We start from the raw sequence: 23,107 nt of genomic DNA, 5'->3' as shown, positions 1-23,107 counted from the left end.
ATATACAGATATATAGATATAGATATATTTCATGCTCAAAACATATTTGTATGTTCAAAGCATTTTTCACAATCTTCGTAAGATTGGCAAGCATTTTTTTTTCTTTTTATTTTTAATAATAATTTTCATTTATATATATCCCAACAATTATTTAACCATAATTTTAACATTTTCAACTTTGACTCCCTTCCCCCTCTTTCTGCGGTTCCTTACATTTATTTTTTACCTTTCTTGCATACTCCAAATTGCCTTAACTTATTATTTTACTCATCTTTTTCTCCTTGATTGGTTTACAATTTGTTTGTATATATCCAATAAACTATTTCCATTCCTTTCTAAAAAGTTCTCTTGATTTCCTATTCTTCTGGTAAGTTTCGCCATTTCTGCATACTCCATTAGTTTCTGTACCCATTTTCTTACATCAGGACCTCTTCATCCTTTTATTTTTGGACAAATAACATTCTTGCAGCTGTAGTCGCATACATAAAAAATTTGTATACTGTTTAGGTAGTTCTAATCCCATAATTCCCAAGAGAAAAGCTTCTGGGGGTTTTTACGAATGTTATCTTAAAAATCTTTTTCAACTCTTTATTTATCATTTCCCAGTAAGCTTTAACCTTACTACAAGACCACTACATATGAAAAAGGTGCCTTCTTTCACTTTACATTTCCAACAATTATTGGAGTTTGATTTATACATTTTTGCCAATCTACTAGGTGTTAGGTACCATCGATATAGCATTGTCATATAATTTTCTCTTAAACCATAAGACACATAAATTGTATATCCGTATTCCATAATCGTTCCCATGCTTCGATTTCTATATGACCAATATCTATTGCCCAAAGTATCAGTGAAGATTTCACTTGTTCATCTTTTGTCTCCCATTCCAATAACATCTTGTACATTTTGGACAACACTTGAATATTACAATTAAACAGGTCTCTCTCTAATTGTGATAGTTGTTCCCCAAACCCCCGCTTCATATCCTTTTAAAATATTTCATTCAAATGATGATATTGTAACCATGTTGTTAACATTCCTGGTAAATCCTTAAACTCTTTTAATTTAAGTTCTCCACCCTCCTCTCTTAGCAAATTTCTATGTCACCCAACTTTCCGTCATATTTTTCTTTTTCACCGCTATGGTTTTCAAAGTTGAAAGCCGAAGTGGTGTTTTAATTTCAATAAATTTTTATATTTGTCCCATATTCTATACAAATTTTTCCTAATTATATGGTTTGTGAAATCTTTATGTACTTTCACCTTTTCATACAAATAAGCATGCCAACCAAAAATATTTTCATGACCTTCCAAGTCTAAGATATGCAGATTCTTCAATAACAACCATTCCTTCAACCAGCACAGACAAGATGCTTCATAATATAATCTCATATCCAGCAGGGAGAAACCTCCACTCTCTTTCGTGTCTATCAGCATTTTATATTTTATTCTTGGGTTTTTCCCTTGCCAGATATATTTAGAAATATCATTTTGCCATTTGTTGAAGCAGTCTGTCTTGTCAATCACCAGTATTGATTGAAACAAAAATAACATTCTTGGTAATACATTCATCTTTATGGTCAACATTCTGTCCAGCAACGAAAGTTTCATTCTACCCGAAATTTGCAAATTTCTTTTAATATCCTCTCAGGTTTTCAGATAGTTATCTTTATTTAGATTTATATTCTTTGCTGTTAACCATACACCTAAATATTTGACCTTCTTTTCAATCTTTCAATCTGATAAATTGTGTGATTTATTTTTACTCTCATCATTTGTGGTTTTTTACCAGGAGCTTGGTTTTATCTTTATTAATTTTAAGACCTACTATTTCTCTAATGTTTTTTATCTCTTCTAATGCTTTCGGTATTGACTCTATTGATTCTTCTACAGATATCACCACATAGTCTGCAAATGCTTTTAATTTGTATTGTCTCTGTCCCACCCTTATTCCTTTAATTTCTTGATTACATCTTATTCTTTGCACCAAAACTTCTAAAACTAATATAAAAAATAAAAGTGACAGTAGACAGCCTTGTCTAGCGCCTTTAGTTATCTTATAATTCTCAGTCAATACATTATTTACTATCAATTTTGCCTTAACTCCTTTTATAAAAGTGTCTCCACAACTCATATATTCCAAAACTTTAAACATAAAGTCCAATGAGAGATTAACCAGCATTCTTAAACCCGTGCCACAAGAAGAGAGGCCCACAAATTCAAATCTGAAGCATTGTGAAATAGTCTGTGTTATTGCTATAATCAACTGTAGAGTTGGTTTGGCAGGGAGTAGCATGTTGTTTTGCTCAGCGTCACGTTACCCTTAAAATAATTTCTATGCTAATTGGGAATATATATTCCAAGAACATATTCCAATTCACATTTATTCCAACCCAGAGTTCGTTCTTCATCTGTTGTGCTTGGAAAAACCTGTAGTTTGCTACTGATTATCTGTAGATTTAGATATTATACTGAAGCTCCCTGGTTCACTTCTTCCTCTTGTACTTTCAGCCCTGGCTGGCTGAGGACCCATACCTCACAGCTGCCAAGGTTAGTGAGTGGCACAATGGTGGCAAAAATGCATGCTAACTCCTAATTTTTACCTGATTTTGGAGGTTGGGAGGTAGAATTACATGCTTATGTTCCCCCCCCCCCATTTTTTTGGACAAGTGGGAGATATCTATCATTGCAAGAAACCCATTCCTACCCTTTATTCCTCCCAATGCAACATTTCGATTTCCAGGTTCTTAACAGTGTCCCTAGTTTAATAGATGGCATGGTTTTCTTATATTTTACCTTTTATCAGGAGATTCATGTTCTCAGCTTCGTTCAATCTTCTATATGGCAATGACCTGTTAGAATGTGGGCTTGTTGCTGATGCTATCACAGTGGAGAGGAGGTCAGACCGATTGAGTTACACTAATTATAGAAGCACATGGTAGCTGCTGATTTTCCAGTGATATTTGTGTGTTAAATCTTCCCTGTGTTTCAGCACATTGACAGATCATGATTCACACACACATGCACACACAACACTACTTCATATAGCAAAACTCACAAACAGATGTTAATTCATCATGTAAAACCACTTATGTGAATTAGCCTTGACATACAAATTAGAGATCTATAAATAAAATTGACTTGAAATTAAAAAGCTAAATGGTATTAAAATTTTGCTTTGTTGTACTTCTCCATATTCCATACTGTATTGCATTGAATCAATTGCCTTTCAACAATTCCTGCAGGAACTATATGCCTGATATTTTTTAAATGGGATATTCTTCTAGGTGTCTCAATTAATTAGTTATTTTTCAGTGTCCACAGGGAGACGGTTATTGTTGTTTTCTAAACAGTTTTTCTGAATAAAACTTTGTTTTTCTTTACCTGCCTAGAAGCTCAAGCTATACCAGTCTTTATGGGTTTTTTGCTAAGCTCTGTAATGGCCTGTTGTTATTGTCCAGCAGGGAGCCCCAGGTGGGATCTAGGGCTGAGACATCAGCTGCTTAAACAAGTGGAACGGCTGCCATTAATCTCTGCTTGTGATGCTCATAACAAGAAAATGGAGCAAGCAGGGAATTGGCTCTCAATAAAAGAAGCGTCCTTCAGCCTTACACAGTTCCATGTCCAGTCACTCATCAATATATATATCGTGCCCATAGATCATAGATCAAAGCAGCAGAGGTTGAGGAATTGCCCAAACTAGAGACCTGTGCAAAGTGGACAGTGGAGCATTTCCCAGTCAGAGAGTGATAAAATCCATCTCATGGGGACAGGGCTCTGAGAAAGATCCAGGCAAGGACTGGGGTGATGAGAGCTGGACTTGGGAAGCAAATGTTTTGTTTTGTTTTGTTTTGTTTTTTTATATGTGTCGCTTCCCATGAGGTTTGTCAAATCATTTGACAATATAATGACAGGTATAAAAACAATTACACAAAAAACATTTTAAAATACAACTATAAGTATAAACATATTTTAAAACAACAACACATACATAAAATATTTTTTTCCTCTCTCCCAGCCTTAATTGGCCCCTTTGGTTGGGTTTGTCCCTACCTTTCCCTCAGTGACTTAAGACTTGCTTAGTTAGGCTTTGTATAATGGAAATGACATTGGGCAAGATCCACATAGTAAATAAGATCCTCTAAAGGGACCTAGGGAGAGGACTGGCTATTGTCATGGGCCAAGAGTCAGCTTACCTGCTCAGCAGCAGTCTGAAGGAACAGAAGGCAAAGTTACCTGCTACTGATCAGCCTTCTTGCTCCTGATGAGAACCACCTGGCTCCAGCTTTCTTAAGCAGGGTCTCCAGCCTCAGTCAGTTGCTGGAAACAACATTCATCATTGCTGGCTAGACCTTGTTGCTTCTTGCGACCTTGGACCCTCGGTTTTCTTGACCCCCGGATCGTCTGACTATGTGAACTGAGATAGTCCTGACCTTGGGACCGGACTGAAACTTGTATATGGACTCTGCCACCAGGCAAGTATCCCTCTGAGTCTCGGCTGGTTAGCTGGCTTCTCCTTCCACTGAGCTCTGCCCTGGCAGCACAGGACTACAGCTATGACTTGTGCTAAGCTTGGGTTGGGGCCTCTTCCTGGTTGGAATCTCTTACCCTGGTCACTCAGTAAGGCCCTGGATGCTTGGCTTCCACCCTGCCAGAGATCAAGATGGAGTGATTCCCATGTGGCATGGGTTGGAGCACTTCTCAACCCCAACCGAATACCATTACATCAACATGGGGCGGTAGAATGAAGAACAGGATCCTTGTCATGGGAAGTCGATAAAGTTTTGGCTTGAATGAGAGAACTATATTGTAATTTCCACTGACAATAATAATATAATGTCACCCCACCTCTCATTTATATTGGCTTTGGGACCCAATGATCAGTGCTGACCTTCATCAGACCAAAGCCCCATCTCACAACAGCTAGCCAAATACCTATGAGATGCTTCTAAGCAGGACATTAGTGAAATCTCACCTTTCCCAGCATATGGTATCTGAATATCATATCACCTCTGACACTGGACGTAGTACACAATTGTGGCTAGTAGCCATGCAGAGCCTTTTCCTTCATGTATTTGTCTATCACCTTTACTCTAGTTTCATTGGGTGCTAAAGACATGCCTCCTCTTTCAGGCCATCTTGAGGTTGTTGCAACTTGGGCTCAGAGAAAAGTGATTTACAGCGATGTTATATAGTGGAGCCAAAGTGCTGTCCTTCTGATATGACCACCGCTGTTGTTTACTTGGATGGGGCTGTAGGGAGGCGATGGTGAGGCTGAGAATGTACAATAATGCACCAGGAGGGACCACTGACATCAGTCTGTTGCTCTCATCAATGCACTTGGATGGCCCCACAGTCTCACCCAAGCCCATTAGCAGTGCTAATGTTGGAGTGGTGGCTGCACCACCCATGTTGCTACTGTTTGATTGGTAGAACAGTCTCTGGAATTGTTGACTTGGCTCTGTTACATATTTGACAACACGATTTGTGAGCCACTCTGAGATTTTTAAACTTAAGGTAAGCATATAAATCAACTGAATTAATATGAATACAAGAAGAGTCTGCTGGTTCAGGCCAATGGTCCATCTAGTCCTGCATCCTGTTCTCACAGTGGCCACCCAGATGCCTGTGGGAAGCCTGCCAGCACAAGAAGAGAAGAAGAAGGGTTTGGATTTGATATCCTGCTTTATCACTACCCTAAGGAGTCTCAAAGCGGCTAACATACTCCTTTCCCTTCCTCCCCCACAACAAACACTCTGTGAGGTGAGTGGGGCTGAGAGACTTCAGAGAAGTGTGACTAGCCCAAGGTCACCCAGCAGCTGCATGTGGAGGAGCATGGAAGTGAACCCAGTTCACCAGATTACGAGTCCACCGCTCTTAACCACTACACCACAAGAGCACTCCCCTCCTGTGGTTTCCAACAACTGATATTCAGGAACATCGAGTGTGGAAGCAGAGTACTCCACAGAGCATCCCTCTGCGGAACGCCCTCCCTTCAGATGTCAAGGAAATAAAGAACTACCTAACTTTTAGATGACATCTGAAAGCAGCCCTGTATTGGGAAGTTTTTCATGTTTGATGTTTTAGTATGTTTTATATATGCTGTAAGCCACCCAGAGTTCCCCAGCCAAATGGGTGGGGTATAAATAAAATAATAAGAAGAATCATAATCACAGCTACTGTGGCTAGTAGCCATTGATTGCCTTATCCTCCATGAATTTGTCCAATTCTCCCCAAAAGCCATTCAAGTTGGTGCCCATCACTGCCTCCTGTGGGAGTGAGTTCCACAGTTTACACGCTGCACGAATAAGTGCTTTCTTTTATCTGTCCTGAATCTTCCAAAGTTCAGCATCATTGGATGTCCACTAGTTCTAGCCTTATGGGGGAAGGAGGCAAACTTCTCTCTCTCCACTTTCTCCAGACCATGCACAATTTTATAACCTTCTATCACGTCACTTCTTATAAATTTTGACATTGCCTGTGGATGTGATGATGTCCCTTAAGGTAATCATAGGATGCTTTGCCTTTCATTGCCCAGCCAAACATATTCCGGTGAGAAACGTGACAGCCTCCTTCTCAGGCTAAGAAGCTCTTGGTTGCTAGAATGCAAACATTAGCCAAGCTAGCTTGCAGTTGAGCTTTGGATGTAGGACAGGATTGGGTTTTCACAGGAGCAGATCAGTCTGTTGCAGTTCTTGTTTTAGCTCAGAAGAGGTTACAGCAACAGGCACTTGAATTCTCAGAAGGGCAAAAGCTATTCTGGTTGCATTACCAAGACAAATAGTGCAGTGAAATCAGCTCATACAGGCATGAATGGGTCCCCAAAGGTTGGCTAAGTAAATTTTCAATCCAATACAATCTCTATGGTCCCCTGGTGTGTTCTAATTTTTTCCAGGCAGCATAGTGTGTGGCAGGCTCCCCACATTTTGAATAAGAGTGTGTATCTCTTTCCTTATGTTCATATCTTTCTCCTATATCTCCATGGCCAGCAGTTCAAGACCTTATGATTTGTTGGCGCTAAATCAGGCATATTGCTGTCCCCCATATCTCCAGCTTGACAGCTGGAACACTGAGGAATTCCAGTCCTATCTGATTTTCACTCAAACCAGCTTAACATTTTGCACATATACATCTTTTAAAGGTCTCTCAGCCACCCAGGGTTGAGGAACAAATTCACTGGCAGGAGCAATTCATCAGAATTTGGAAAGGGGACAAAAAAAAAAGAACTGTCATTGTTCAGAATACACAGGTCTGTACAAATGCCCTCATGGTTAATAGTTTTGCCATGTGTGTAAGGCAGAAATTGCTTGATTTTACCCCCTATATGTACCATACATTTTTCATTAGAAAATAAACACTCCATACCTTTCCATTCTCTTACTACAATTCTTTGAGTCACAGGATAGTATCCAGCTAAGTCATAATCAGAGTAAACCCACTGAAATCAACTGGCATGACTCACTTCAGCCCATTCACTTCAATTTGTTTACTCTTAGTTGGATACAGCCAAGGGGCTAAATACACACTACTTAAAATGCATTGTGATCCCAGGTTGTTGTTTTTTAACCTAAGGGGTCCCTACCCTGGATCAGGACCATAATATGAAAAGAGGGGAGATTTAACTCTCTCCTCCCCCACCACGCCCCTGAAAAAATTGTCACCATCACAAAGCAAATAGCAATGATAATTTAAGCTTTGTTGTTTTAAAAACCCACTTCCATGGGCACCACTGGGAATTCTTTTAATTACTGCCATTGGCTTAAAACTCCATTCCCTGCATGCGGTGGTCTGTTTGGTCCAAGAGCCTCATACTTGGTTTCAGTTTTTTAAAAGCCTTTGTCTCTTTAGGGCCCACATTAAAATTAAGATGTAACTAGGCCTCAACATGTCAATGCAGTAATTTAACACATGTAGGAAAGTAGTTAGGCTACATGTCGGATGTGTGGACTGAGGGGCCCATAGTAATGAAATTCAAGTTCAAGGTGAGTCAATATGAAATGGTAACATTGGGACGGTTGCAGGAAGTACTGTCTCTTTGAATTAACTGTTGCTGATAATATCAAATCATCTTAAATGTTTTTAAAACAGAAAACAAAAACGAACAGGAAACTGAGTCTACTGAGCGAGAGCAAATCATCCCATTGACAATGATGACTGGCTGGTATTTGGAGCAGGAAGGTGTTTTTGCTCAGCAAAGGTTATCTTGAAACATATGCTACAATATTGTACTTCTCTCTACCTGCAGTTCCTAGCCACTCCTGAGTGATGGATGGTGACTCAGAATGGATTCTTGTGACCATGAGGTGTGCTGTGGACTGATAAGCCTGGCCTTGCCCTCTTCCCTGTCGGGAACGACTTGGGTCTGTAATATACATGCCCACGTAGAACGCTGATTTCTCTTTAAGGTAGTGAAGATAAAAGTACAGGCACGTGTTGAGGAAGAGGCACCAAATTATTTTGACAAGGCAGCGATTACTTATCCAGAATTCCACTCTTGTGTAGAAAAGAAGAAAGCGTAAGAAGTTCAGTGATAAGGCAGGCCAGGTTGGGTTCCATAAAAGCTTCTGGCATGCCAAAAAGCAACAACGGAAGCAGTCTTCCGTTGGGGGCTGCTTACGGAAGGGAATGACAATAATTAGACGTTGCATCAAATCACCATCCCAATCTTTGCAAAGCCCTTAGTGTCTGCCAACTGAAGGCAAATGGGATCTCGGCATTTATTAGCATCATTTCCCTCCTCCTGCTTTTCAGCTCATAGGCACTCAGATCAACTTAGATACATTGCAAAATAATAATTTCATAAATTTAAAGGCAATGCAATTTTAAAGTCGCAATTGGTTAAATAATCAGTTTAAAGCAGCAAAACATTGTGTTCAAAATCATTCCAGTGTCTTAAAAGAATGTATTAGATTAGACAGATTAATGATATTGTCAATTCCAAGGTGTACATTTGCAAACTATGTGGCTTTGTACTTGAGAAGAACGTAAGAATTGCTAGATGTGTCTTTATTGGTGTTTACTTTGTAGTGATGGTATTCTGTATTCTTGAATATGTCTCAGAGGAAAAAGATTCCCAGAATCTAGAGATGGGGGAGAAATATGATTTAGTTAAGATTTAAAGATGAACTTACCTAATTTGCACTTTTGGAACTATATGCAAACCGAACCACAGTCATCTTTCGAAATGTGCATTTCTCTGAATTTTGCGGTTCAGGTCTTCAGTAAAGTTATTGCACAAAAATGCATATAGTAGGGTAAAGAATGCATTAAAATGCACATATTCATGAAAATGGCATACAAATATGCCTTACATTCAGCAAAATTGCATTTAAACATGTGCATATTAGGAGAAATTTGCACTAAAATGCAGGTGAATTTTTGCAAGAACTTCAAAACAAAAAAGCTTGTGAAACAAGAGAAACTGAGAGAAACCAAAACTGATGGTCGCCCAATCCTACTGAAATCCCGAGATAAAGTAAAGTTCTTTGTAGGCTGCCACGTTCTGTAGACATTTTGTTCTGCAGTTAGTGGGGGAAAGCATTCAAATCATGAGAAAAGCATCCAAATCTGATCTCCTTTGATAAGATTTCACCTGGAATGTTGTGTCCAATTCTGGGCAATTCAGTTGAAGAAGAATATCAGCACTGGAACTTATCAAGAAAATAGTCGCAAAGATGGTGAAGGGCCTGGAGACCAAGTCCTGTGAGGAAAGATGGTAAGAGCTGGGGGTGTGCAGCCTGGAAAAGAGATGGTTAAGCTGTAGTTCCACTCTGTAGGTGGAAGTTAGTGTTACTCCTTTGCTTAGTGCAAGCATTTGAGTTTGCCAGGTGGAACTATTTCCCCTCTCCTGCCCCTCCCATTCTGTTCTGGGTGTTCTCCAGACACCCTGCAGAGCCATAGGGGTGGGGGGAGGGAGCACAGGGGCACGTGAGGGAATAGAGCCCTACTGCTCAAGTTACACTCTAGCTGCCACTAGCACAACTATTTTGTGGACTCTGGCCCTATGATTCAACCCTATTGGTCTTACTAATCAGTGAAAAATCAATTACCCCTCACGTTAATTCCATCATAATTTTGTATCTTTTTATCCCCTTCTAATGTAGGGAGGCACAGTTTTAGCTAACACTAAGTAGCTTACTATGATATTGATGCCATGGAGAATAGCCTCTCCCAGGCCACTACAACAACCCCCTGAGAGCTTCTGAGAGTGACAGAACTACCAATAGGGGCCCCTCTGTCAGTATTGGTGCCTGAGAGGGTCTGTAGTGAAGGAGGCTGTCTCTCAGATCATAGAATCATAGAATCATAGAGTTGGAAGAGACCACAAGGGCCATCGAGTCCAACCCCCTGCCAAGCAGGAAACACCATCAGAGCACTCCTGACATATGGTTGTCAAGCCTCTGCTTAAAGACCTCCAAAGAAGGAGACTCCACCACACTCCTTGGCAGCAAATTCCACTGTCGAACAGCTCTTACTGTCAGGAAGTTCTTCCTAATGTTTAGGTGGAATCTTCTTTCTTGTAGTTTGGATCCATTGCTCCGTGTCCGCTTCTCTGGAGCAGCAGAAAACAACCTTTCTCCCTCCTCTATGTGACATCCTTTTATATATTTGAACGTGGCTATCATATCACCCCTTAACCTCCTCTTCTCCAGGCTAAACATGCCCAGCTCCCTTAGCCGTTCCTCATAAGGCATCGTTTCCAGGCCTTTGACCATTTTGGTTGCCCTCCTCTGGACACGTTCCAGTTTGTCGGTGTCCTTCTTGAACTGTGGTGCCTAGAACTGGACACAGTACTCCAGGTGAGGTCTGACCAGATATTTATTTAGGACAAGAACTAGGAGTGAACCTCATAGCAACAGTTCACTGAATTGCTATACATTTCTGTCGTGAGTCTGAAGTACAACTCTCCTTTCAAGTATGGTACAACTATATGATGAAACAAAAAGGTTTTTGAATTCAACTTCATAACGTATGCAGCCGGGAGGAATGAGGCAGACAAGAGCCCATCGGTGGTGTCAAGGGCCTTGTATTGCAGACATTTTATTGCTTTGGTGAAAGCTCACAGTCATATCGCCAAAATCCATGTTTACACAGAAATGACTTAACCAGGACTCGATATTTACTCATTCAGATTATATCAGTGCAGCTTCTCTATGCCTGTGGCGGGGAAGAAAAGCTATTTGCCTGTATTTGATCAGATTCTCTGTAAAAACTCCACATTCTTTAGAGCAGAATAGAGTTTTATTCTACAACTGTATAGAGTTTTATTGTATAACAACACAGCTAACATCAAAGCAGAAATGAAACATACAGTGGTACCTCGGGTTAAGTACTTAATTCGTTCCAGTAGTCCGTACTTAACCTGAAACTGTTCTTAACCTGAAGCACCGCTTTAGCTAATGGGGCCTCCTGCTGCCGCCACTACGCCAGAGCCCGATTTCTGTTCTTATCCTGAAGCAAAGTTCTTCACCTGAAGCACTATTTCTGGGTTAGCAGAGTGTGTAACCTGAAGCGTATGTAACCCGAGGTACCACTGTATACAAGATACAACTTTCACTTTTTATGCTAAGTGCCATAATGGTCCCCTACCTATCCTATCCATATATAGAGCTAACATGACCCAGCCTTCAAGACCAATGCCCATATTTCAGTTTTATAATATGCAAACTAATGATAGACCTGGTTTACCAATAAACGGACTTGGGGCAATAAGAAGCCATGTTCTGCAAAGAAGTGGCATATCTGGAGAAGATGAGAACCGTGTGTTCTTTTGTCTACACCAGGAATGGAGACCCCCCATGCCCCTCCAGATGTTGTTGGACTCCAACAGCTATCAGCCCCAGCCAACATGGCCAATGATGAGGAATGGTGGCAGTTGTTGTCTAGCAACATCTGAAGGCAAAAGACTCACAGTCTTTGTTCTACACATTGGTAAGTACTGTCATTCCTTCACTACCACCACCTCCAGCATGTGTAGAAGGAAGAAGGGAAGGTCTGCTTAAGATGCAAACAGGGTTCCGAGTCTCACACAGTGTTGCAAACCTAAAGGGTTAGGGTTTGCAAAGTATGGAATGTTTCATGAAGCTCCAGTTTTATGGTATCTCTAGCTTCCTGCCCTCCCATGGGTATTAAAGGTAAAGGGACTCCTGACCAATAGGTCCAGTCATGACCGACTCTGGGGTTGCGGTGCTCATCTCGCTTTATTGGCCGAGGGAGCCATCATACAGCTTCCGGGTCATGTGGCCAGCATGACTAAGCTGCTTCTGGCGAACCAGAGCAGTGCACGGAAATGTCGTTTACCTTCCCGCCGGAGCGGTACCTATTTGTCTACTTGCACTGTTGTGCTTTCGAACTGCTAGGTTGGCAGGAGCAGGGACTGAGCAACGGGAGCTCACCCCGTTGCGGGGATTCGAACCGCCAACCTTCTGATCGGCAAGTCCTAGGCTCTGTAGTTTAACCCACAGCACCACCCGTGTCCCCCCATGGGTATTATAAAGCTACAATAGTTGCTGCCCAGGATACATCAATTGCAAGAGAGAAAAGGCTTATATCAAGGATGGGGAGATTGACCTATTTCCATTCTATGTCACAACTGCATGTGCTCACCCATAACTCTGTTTTGTAATTTCCACAATTTAATCTGCAATTTTAAAAAAATCTGCACAAAATTACATGTTTAAATACACAATTAAATATTCTGCCAAAATACACAGGATTGTACCTAAGTCATACTTAGAGCAAACCAAATGGAATTAATGGGCATGACTAACTTCAGTTCTATTTATTTTAATGGGTCTATTCTGAGAGTGTTTAGTGGGAAACAACTAAATAGGTTTCTTTAAAAAAAATAATCAGTGATGATTTTCTAATGAGCGTATGAGAGAAGTCATAAATATGCTAGCACAAAATATGTGCTGCAACATATTTTGGAACAATATCTGTAGATGGGGTAAATAGCAAGTAGGATAAATAATGGCACATTGCTGCCCGTTGGGGCCTGCCATTCTAGCGAATTCCCACTACAGACCAAATTCATTTTAGCAGGAGAGTTTTAATATATAACATTAGCCTCAAAACTCTTAGAGGAAACCTCTATGGTGTGAAAGTGTGTCATTAGTTTCTCACATCTACCACACAGCTCTCCATGTGGCGTCTTGACGCCATCCTTAGAGCACCCGATGTTTCCAATTAGGAAGAATGTAACCCAGCTTTCATGTTTGGGAGAAAAATCAGTGGCTTTTGGATTGCCTTTGCCCGCAAGCCTTTATTATGTACTTGTTGAGTCCCTACTGATAAATGCATCTCTAGCCAAGAGATGTTTCCAATGTGTGGGGAGAGTGCATAGAGCCAGTGACTGGCAATGAAATAGCCCAAGGCCCAACTGCTTGAGGTGGTTTTTTTGCTACAGAAATGCACAATACAAAGTGTTTTTTTCTCATTAGTCTTATCAGCCCTAGTGAAGCACTCCTGCTAATCCTCGCCTCCTGCTGTTCAATCTGGCCCTTCAAGCAGCCACTTCCAATGGTCACGGATTAATGATACACAGAACTTGAAAAGGGATAAGAGAAAACAGAGATGGAACACTAAACGCAACGAAACAGAAGCTTGAAAAGTTGGTCAGGAAAGCCTGGGAGGCTTCTCAGCAAAGCAGCATATCATAAGGCAGGCTTCCCCAACCAGGTGCTCTCCAGAAGTTTTGGAGTACAAATCCCATCAGCCACACAGTGGTGGGTGGGTTGGTGGGGGTTGTAGTCTTAAACTTCCAGAAGCACTGTATAAAATAAGCCTTCCTTTTCTCTCTACAAACTATAATCTGCAACGATAAAGCAAGTGAATGTGGTTAAACAGAAGCCTAAATGTGTTTCAGATGAGATAAAATAGAGGACCTGGGTATCATAGTTAGTCACTAAAAGTTCCACAACACTTTAAAAAGAAGAGGCAGTGGGTCCTCGTTTCCAACGTGTGAAGCCAAACCCACAGTTCAATAATTATTATTTCAGAATGAAGCAAAATTCCTCCATGACACTTTTCCCAGATTAGAATTCAGTGTTCTTTGATTACTTCCAAGCAACCCATTTCTTGAGCCTTTACCTTGATTTGTTTCCATGAAGTTTGTTGGTAGGTTACATGACATCCTCTGTTAACTGAGCATTCGTTCTGATTGGTTTGCAGGGAGGTTGCACAAAGTCAAGTTACCGTAAGTGACTGTTACCCTGCACTTTTATCCTGCCATGGAAGATGTTGCTCTCAATACTCATCCCATTAACACAAAGAAAATAATTCTGCTGGTGACTAGCTCAGGTCTGCCTCCTTTCAGTCTGAGCTCTTGCTTAGCGGTAATTCAGAAACAGAACATATTGTGACTATGGATCACTGCCAAATTACACCAAGGTGATTTCTAACAAGGGGAAAAGCCTGTTAGTTGACAAGCAGCTACAAAGAATACTAGACTATCCCATCCCTTTCACATGCTGGCTCATTCCCACCCACTTTCCACCGAATTGGCAGCTAATTGAAAATTATGTTTTTAATTCAAAGCCACTTCTTAATTCATCATTGTTTCAAAGCACTTAGGGATCCTGTCTCTTATTGAATCCATTTTTAGGGAAGTCAGGAGAGGGTCTTGTCAACATTTTACTGGCAGGGCTTTCATCCAGACTTGGCTGATAATTGGGAAGGGCTGATCCATGTGTTTTGTACACTTGCACTTCAATAATTTGGTACAGCACTTTAGGGATTCAAACCACTAGGTTGGGCATCCTATCTTATATACCAATAACAAACTCATTTTCCAAGCACTTATCCATATGTAGAACATAACAGGGACATGACTTGGAGAAGTACAAGTAAAGTGACCCTAAGGGAGGAGAACCTTCCCCCCCCAAAAAAAAAGCAACAACAACCAGTCAAATGAGGACTCAACATGCTCAGCAGGCATGGGAATATGACTAATTGTCTGGGGTGTGGTTGAAATCCAAGGAGATGGAATGGGGAATCCTTGAAAAGGGCATAATCTCAGAATTGTTTGACGAGTTCCTAAGACATGATTTTGTTCCTCTAGCAATGAATTTGTTCATGAACTTGTTGGGAAGGAGCCTATGTGTAGAGATAGCAGTGTATCTAGAAACAATAGCTGGGCTACTGGCGAAAGCATTTTCCTGGATTGCAAAATAGGTTCAGGAAATGGAAACAAGGTAACTATGTTGGGCAAAAATATTCCTGCATTGCAGAGGGTTGGGCTAGGTGTCTTTCATGATCCCTTCTAAAGCTACAGTTCTATGATTCTATATATGCTTATTGCCTTGCTCTTCAAGGAAAATAAAATAAATACTGTGGAAGTTTAGGCCAAAATCAGAAAATAAATCTGAGACTGTGTGCCTCTTGCTGCTCTAGTTCACACATCCAGGGTTGAGTAGCAAAGGACAAGTGCCAAAAATGACTCTCTGGAGCCATCTCTGTCAACCGCATTCAAGGAAAGCCATTAAGTTCAAACTAGTTCCAGATCCTTAAATTCCCCTGTCAGTTTCTGTGGTTTTTCAATCACATTTTCCTACTAATTGAATTTCTTTCCTCAGCTTTGCTCCTGTGTGAGTCCCCTTCAAACAAGAAAGGATAAGCGGACTGTAGATGGTAGAAAGGCAGCTTGTCAGAGATTAACAGGAGCTCGAACGCACATCAAAAACAAACCAAGCGGCTAAAGATTCACGGATAGCATTCCCTGTGTAGCCCACTTCAGGTGACCCCAGTCTGCAGAGGAAAGCAATATAATTTATTAATTTTGAGATCTGGCACCCAGCACTCCATGCAGCTCCTTTGCTTGTCAGCTCAGGGTCAGAATACAAAGTTACCCAGCTCAAAATGCTCTCATCTGGATCATGGCCACCATTCCATCCCCAGAAGTTCTTCTCTGACTTGGAATGCTAATTGAAATTATGGGGAAAGAAGGTGGAGGAAAATGTTATTAGGCTCAGGTTCTGCTTGAGTGGCAGGGGCATCTAGTGGGCCACTGTGAAAGCAGAATGCAGGACTAGATGGATCCTTGCTCTGGCCCAGAAGGACTCTTCCTATGTTCTTACCTGCACACTGAACTGAATCCTCTCCCAGCTGCTGATTGTCCTGTTGCCTAAAGGTATTTTTCCCCTGTGGGGCTAATGACAACTAGAGGAGGGTGATTTAGATGAAGAAAATGATGTGCATAAAGATGAAACATCCATTCTCCCAGTGTTGCTCCTCTGATCAAATTTGGACCAGCATCCCAGCTGCCTATTAATTTTAAAAAATAGAGCCATTCACAGATCTCCCACATCATGTATGGCCTGGCCCTTTAGTAAAAAAATATAAAATGTGATTTCTAATTGTGTTCATAGGAGACTGTGCGCATTTAGTCAGAAGGAAATCTCACAGAGTTTAGTGGGGCTTATTCCCAGAGAATGATACATAGGATTGTAAATGTACAGCACAAACCTTTGTGGAGGTGGGCGTACCTAAGCCCACTGAAATATCTCATACGATCACTATCAAGTGCAATCATGATGTCAGGCTTAGGGTGCAATCCAAGCTCTGCCAGGAAGTCAGATGAGGAGGAGACAGGAAGTGGTGTAAGTGCTGCTCTTCTGTCAGAGACAGATGTGTGCTGGCACAATAACACGCTGCTGGAAGTCGCATCCCTGCCCTTCAACCACCTGCATGCTGGTGGAAAGCTGCACCATTGTAGATGGGTGTGCAGGCAGTCACAACAAAATGGCAGGGCAATGGGTGTGGTAGTCTTGAAACAAGCAGATTCCTTGTTCCCCTACACCACCATGAATGTATGCTAGGATTGTTCTGTGTATGAACTCTCCAGGATAGAAATGTTAGAACCTCCCCCTCTGGAAATAGCCAGACACATTGAAGTCTGCAATCCACAAGTTGTAAAGTTGCACAAAAATCTATTGATTCATAGAATATTTATTAATGTTCTGAATAAACTGTGGCGGTTCTGCCCTTTCTCCCCTCTGTTTTCAGTGTGAGCCTGCCTCCCATGCAAAGGATCAAGATACAGTGGTACCTCAGGTTAAGCACTTAATTCGTTCCGGAGGTTCGTACTTAAACTGAAACTGTTCTTAACCTGAAGCACCACTTTAGCTAATGGGGCCTCCTGCTGCCACTGCACCACTGGAGCACAATTTCTGTTCTTATCCTGAAGCAAAGTTCTTAACCTGAAGCACTATTTCTGGGTTAGCGGAGTCTGTAACCTGAAGCGTATGTAACCTGAAGGGTATGTAACCCGAGGTACCACTGTATTCTGTCACAGTCAGACTTCTCTGCTGCCTGTTGTTGTTCTCCTGGCAGTGTCACTGTCATCCCCAAAAGAACTCTGAAAGACTTTGCTTCCCACTATATTCCTAAAACCTTTTTTAAAAAAAGAAAAAAGAAAGAAAAACCAGATTTTAAATCTCACAAATAACCATTCCTTTCACCGCCTCATTCATCTCTGTGAGGAAAGATCCATTGGCTCCTTGATTGGCCACTTAATTACAATTGCTAGAGGCAGCCACTACCTAGGAGGTTAATTGTCACAGAGGGATTTCCGTCAGCTTTGAGAAATAGGGAGGGAGGGGGGAATAAGTCCAAACAGAAAATCAAGAAGCAGAGAACAGACACACCTCTGTGACATAAGAATATTTTGGAAGGCCTTCAAGCAGAAAATATGTAGTGTAATGAGTAGAAGGGCAGGGTAGATAACAGGGCAAGAAAGTGGTTCAGTAGGAGGATATAGGTGATTGCTGTGTGTCTTTGCTGCCTTTGTTTTAAAAATAAAAGTGTCATTTTTCTTCTTCATTTTCAGGTTCCCTTGTCTGATTTTGAGTGTGACTCTTTCCTACAACAAAGGAATGTAACTTTTGAAACTGTCGTCCTCACTTATCTCTTGGAATAGAAATTAAGCAAATGTTGCTCTTATCATATTGCTATTGATAAGTAGCGGTTATTGTTACTGTACTGTTAGGTAATCTTAGATTAGAAAAGAAACAAAGAAAGAACCTTGTTCGTTACAAGTCTGAACAATCTTTTCTCTTAATACTTTAGGTTTGTATCATATTTCTTGGGAGATGTCTGTAGTAGGGATGGAAGTGTGGATATTGAGTATCCCCTGCTGGGCAAATAAAATAGAACAGAAAGAACCCAATTTTTACTCTGTGCCACTTTAACAGCCCATGTCAAGTTCAGAGCACCTGTTTATTGAACATTTGTCTTGTTGGATTTGCACAAAGTTTGTGGGAAGGTCAGATGGCAGCAACTACCTTTTATGCAACCATTCTGATTTGATTGCAGAGAAGTTAAACAACATTGTGTCAAGCGGTTGTTATCCATACTTTCCAGGGCAATTCGCCATCACTTGTTGTTGTTGTTGTTGTTGTTGTTAACTGAATTTGTTGGTTATAGGGGAAAGTTTCTGCCTGCTGCCTAAAGATGATGGCTCCATGCAATTCTCCCTGCGTAAAGCAGTCCACAAATGGGGAACCACTGCAGAAAAGGCCTGTTCTTATGTTGCCACCCTCCAGACCTCTTGAGGAAGGGGCTTAGATGATGCTTGTAGAAGCCAGGTTGGTTCACATGGGAAAAGGCAATCCTTGAGGTACTGCAGTCCTGAGCCATTTAAGGCTTTCAAAGGCCTTTCACTTTCCTTATTGCGAAAAGTTTGATTGGGGGGGGGGAGCAGGTTCCTTGTGCACCAACAGCAAATCAACTTTGCCAGTAGATGATAGAACCCCACCCAAAAAATAACAACAATTTGGTAGCATTCCCACTCCATGAGCCATTTAGCCTAGCAAATTAGATTTAACCTAATTTATTCCCATCAAAAATCATAGTTCAATTCCAAAGAGTCTTGGATTACACGCTTGACTTTAAGGCTGCAATCCTAAACATACTTACGCACTGTTCAAGCCTTCCACCACAGGTGAGTTCAATCGTGTGAGGTGGAAGAGCCAGGATACTTGCTCTGTATCTGCCCCCTCTGTGGCATCACTGTCACCAAATTCATCACCCTCCAAACACTGGGGATTGAACGTCCACACCAGGCAGCCTCTTGTACAGTCATACCTCAGGTTACAGATGCTTCAGGTTGCACATTTTCAGGTTATGGACATGCTGAAACCTGGAAGTACTGGAACAGGTTACTTCTGGGTTTCGGCACTCACGCATGTGCAGAAACACTAAATTGAGTTTGCGCATGTGCAGAAGTGCCAAATCGCATCCTGCACATGTGCAGATGCGGAACTGCAGGTTGCAGATGCTGCGGGTTGCGAACGTGCCTCCCACACAGATCACATTCACAACCCAAGCATCCACTGTACTCATTTAGAATCATAGAATCATAGAGTTGGAAGAGACCACAAGGGCCATCGAGTCCAACCCCCTGCCAAGCAGGAAACACCATCAGAGCACTCCTGACATATGGTTGTCAAGCCTCTGCTTAAAGACCTCCAAAGAAGGAGACTCCACCACACTCCTTGGCAGCAAATTCCACTGTCGAAAAGCTCTTACTGTCAGGAAGTTCTTCCTAATGTTTAGGTGGAATCTTCTTTCTTGTAGTTTGGATCCATTGATCCATTTAGGTGCCCCATGTGATTTAAAACCTTGGACAGCTAGGATCAGGTGTAAAGGAATGCCTGAAAAGAACTCTACTAGGAAGCAACTCCCATCAAAGTCAGTGTGACCTACTGCCAAGAAAGTATGCATGCAGCTTCCTGTTTCCTGTGCGCCAGGGGATGGAAGCCTCTGCCAACACTACAGAGAGAGACAGACAGAGATAATCAGAATATGATGGGGGAATTGCATTTTCTGCATTCCTCTTCAGTTGGAAGAGGAACATGGCTCTCACCTACTGTTTGCCTGGAAGTCTGGCACTCACTTCCCCATGGAATGCGAGGACAGACAAAGGCACTGGGTGCAAGGAGTACTCTGGCTGCCACAACACCCCACCCCCAATCCCATTCCTGGAAGCGCAGGTTATCCTGCTAATTGGTTCGTTTTTTTTAATTGGAGTAAACTAAAGGCGCATGCTAGAGATGATGGGATAAGAAACTGCGAAAACGAACCCAGCTACAAGGATTTAAAAGGTTTGAACTGAGAGGGAATTTCATTCAGTGAAAGAGACGATAGGGGGAGGGGAGCATGGTTTGCTTATATCAAAGTTTTTCTCTACATTTATGATATGGCAACCATCCCTGGAATGCAAGATTTTTTTAAAAAAAACTGTACAAGTGAAGGAAGAAATTGAAATATAAATATGGAATTTAACAAAACTGGAACTGTGTGTGTGAGGGAAAGGAACTGAGAGGGAAGGGGAGGGAACGCCATGCTTTGAAAATATGGAACAAAGTCCTCCCTAATTGCCGTTATCCACAAAGGAATGTGTTTGAGATAAGAACAATTGGCCATAAATCAAGCAGCAGGGAAGAAAGGAGTTTACCAGCTGCGGGAATAGAAGCTTTTGGATTAACTATTTCATAGAATCATAGAATCTTAGAGTTGGAAGGGACCCCAAGGGTCATCTAGTCCAACCCCCTGCAGTATAGGAATCTCAGCTAAAGCATCCATGACAGATGGCCATCCAACCTCTACTTAAACATCTCCAACAGTCCACCACTTCTTGTGGGAGTCTGTTCCACCGCTGGACAGCTCTTACTGTCAGAAAGTTTTTCCAAATGTTTAGTCAGAATCTCCTTTCTTGCAACTTGAAGCCATTGGTTCATGCCCTACCCTTCAGAACATGAGAAAACAAGCATGCTCCCTCTTCCATGTGACAGCCCTTTAGATATTATATATTAGAAGATATTTAGATATTAGAAGATGACTATCGTATCTCCTTTCAAAAGTCTCCTCTTTTCCAGGCTTATTTTCCAGACCCTTGATCATCTTGGCTGCCCTCCTCTGCACATGTTCCAGCTTGTCAACATCCTTCTTAAATTGTGGTGCCCAGAATTGGACACAGTATTCCAAGTGTTGCCTGACTAAGGCAGAATAGAGTGGTACTATTATTTCCCTTGATCTGCACACAATACTTCTCTTGATGCAGCCTAGAATAGCATTAGGGGGGGGGGGTTTGCTGCTTCATCACACTGTTGACTCGTGTTAAGCTTGTGGTTCACCAAGACCCCTAGATCCTTTTCACATATACTGCTAGTAAGCCAGATGTCCCCCATCCTATATTTGTGCATTTGGTTCTTCCTGCTTAATTGCAGAACCTATTTGCAGTCTGGATTCAGACTGTTCTTCCTAGGCTGGAAAAATTGTGAAGACTGCTTGTTTACTGGAAGCCAAATCACAGGCCGAAGTGATGCAGAGACTTTTAGAAACTGTGAGATAACAGCTTCTCCCGAGGCATGACGGGAACCATCAACAGTTGTAGCAATGAAGGATATAGCACCATACATGGATGAGAAAACATCATGGGAGAGAACTATCACACTCGGGAAAGAATAAGCAATACAGTTAGAGTTCCTCACTTGAAACTTTATAAATTACCTAATATACCAACACGAATGAAACACAAGATTGTAGCTGTTATATAGGGGATTATTATACTGGAATGGAATGGAAATTTTTAAGATTTTGGAATGCAGAAAAAATGAAGTCATCAAATCTTGCATGCAGGGAGACCAGTTTGATTAAATTGTATAATTTGACATTGGAATAATTGGCATTAAACATTGTATTAATTGGATAAAATTGGTATAGTTATAATGAGGCTGCTATTGGAATGATATTGGAAAATCAATAAATACATATTTTATTTTTAAAGAAAGTATGTGTGCAATCAGCTTCATGTCTGCTGGCAGGCACATGGAATAGATTCATAAATAAATAGAAGTTGCCTTTCAGGAATAAAGACTGGAATATCCTTAGAGAAATGTCAATGAAGGGATTCATTCAGTGGGCAAGCAACACAATAATTGGTTGTATTAAACAAGAAGTGAGGGAATAATAAGCAAAGTATCATAACACTCTACTGTGAGCATATGTTATGCCCTTGCTTTGAATAATTCATATCGTCTGGAACATTTCATATTCAAGAGACATAATATGAATAGCAAATTTCCAGAGAATGGTAATAGCAATTATTGGAAGCACTAGAGGAAGAAGGAATAAAGTTACTGTTTACAAGTGAAGCAAGTTAGCACTCTTAGAGCATCTCTTAATATGTCCCTACGACCTCATGAATCTGATCACACGAGAGTAGTAGCACAGAATTATCTGAGTGTTTTAAAACGTTTATTAGAAGTGAGTGTGCAAAATCCTTTGCTTGGAAAGGCCTAATATTCCCTTAATGCCTTGCATTCACCCAGAAATACTGCTTTCAAAAATAAAATAAACAGTCATACATTCATAGCTGGCATAATCACCAATGATCATCTAGGAGTTGATAAGATGCTGTCTCATTTGGGAGAAATGTCCTAAGAAATGTTCTAGAAGCTTGCAGAAAATCAGGTTCATGATTTAATCTTTTGAATCGAATGGTTATACCCTTTCTAATAAAACCCAGCAAATGTTATTCAGTCGTACCTTGGTTATTGAATGGTTTGTTGCCCAACAAATTGGCTCCTGAACACCACAAACCTGGAAGTAAGTGTTCTGGTTTGCAAATGTTTTTCAGAAGCTGAACTTCCGACGCGGCTTCTGCTTGACTGCCAGAAGCTCCTGCAGCCAATCGGAAGCCGTGCCTTGGTTTTCGAACGGTTTTGGGAGTTGAATGGACTCCCAGAACGGATTAAGTTCGAAAACCAAGGTACCATTGTAAATTTATTGCCTTGCTCTTGCACCTTAGAATCTTGCAGGGACACCAACTTGCCCCCAAAATTGAGGTGACCCAGCACACGGTGTGTGTGATGTCACACGGATTGAACTAACTTAGTTGGTCTTTAAGGTGCTACAGGAAGGAATTTTTTTATTTTGACTATGGCAGACCAACACGGCTACCTATCTGTATCCTGACTTACAAGTAAGAGTCGCTGTCATAGTGTTTTGGGGCAGGGCCCTGACATAAATTACTGTGGGGAAACACAGACAACTGTGTTGGCGCAGAGGAAGAACATCTAGAATGTACTATAGGGCAATGACT

Source organism: Podarcis bocagei (assembly GCF_964188305.1).
Source record: "Podarcis bocagei genome assembly, chromosome: 1".
Classification (NCBI taxonomy): domain Eukaryota; kingdom Metazoa; phylum Chordata; class Lepidosauria; order Squamata; family Lacertidae; genus Podarcis; species Podarcis bocagei.
This window is presented reverse-complemented; position numbering follows the sequence as displayed.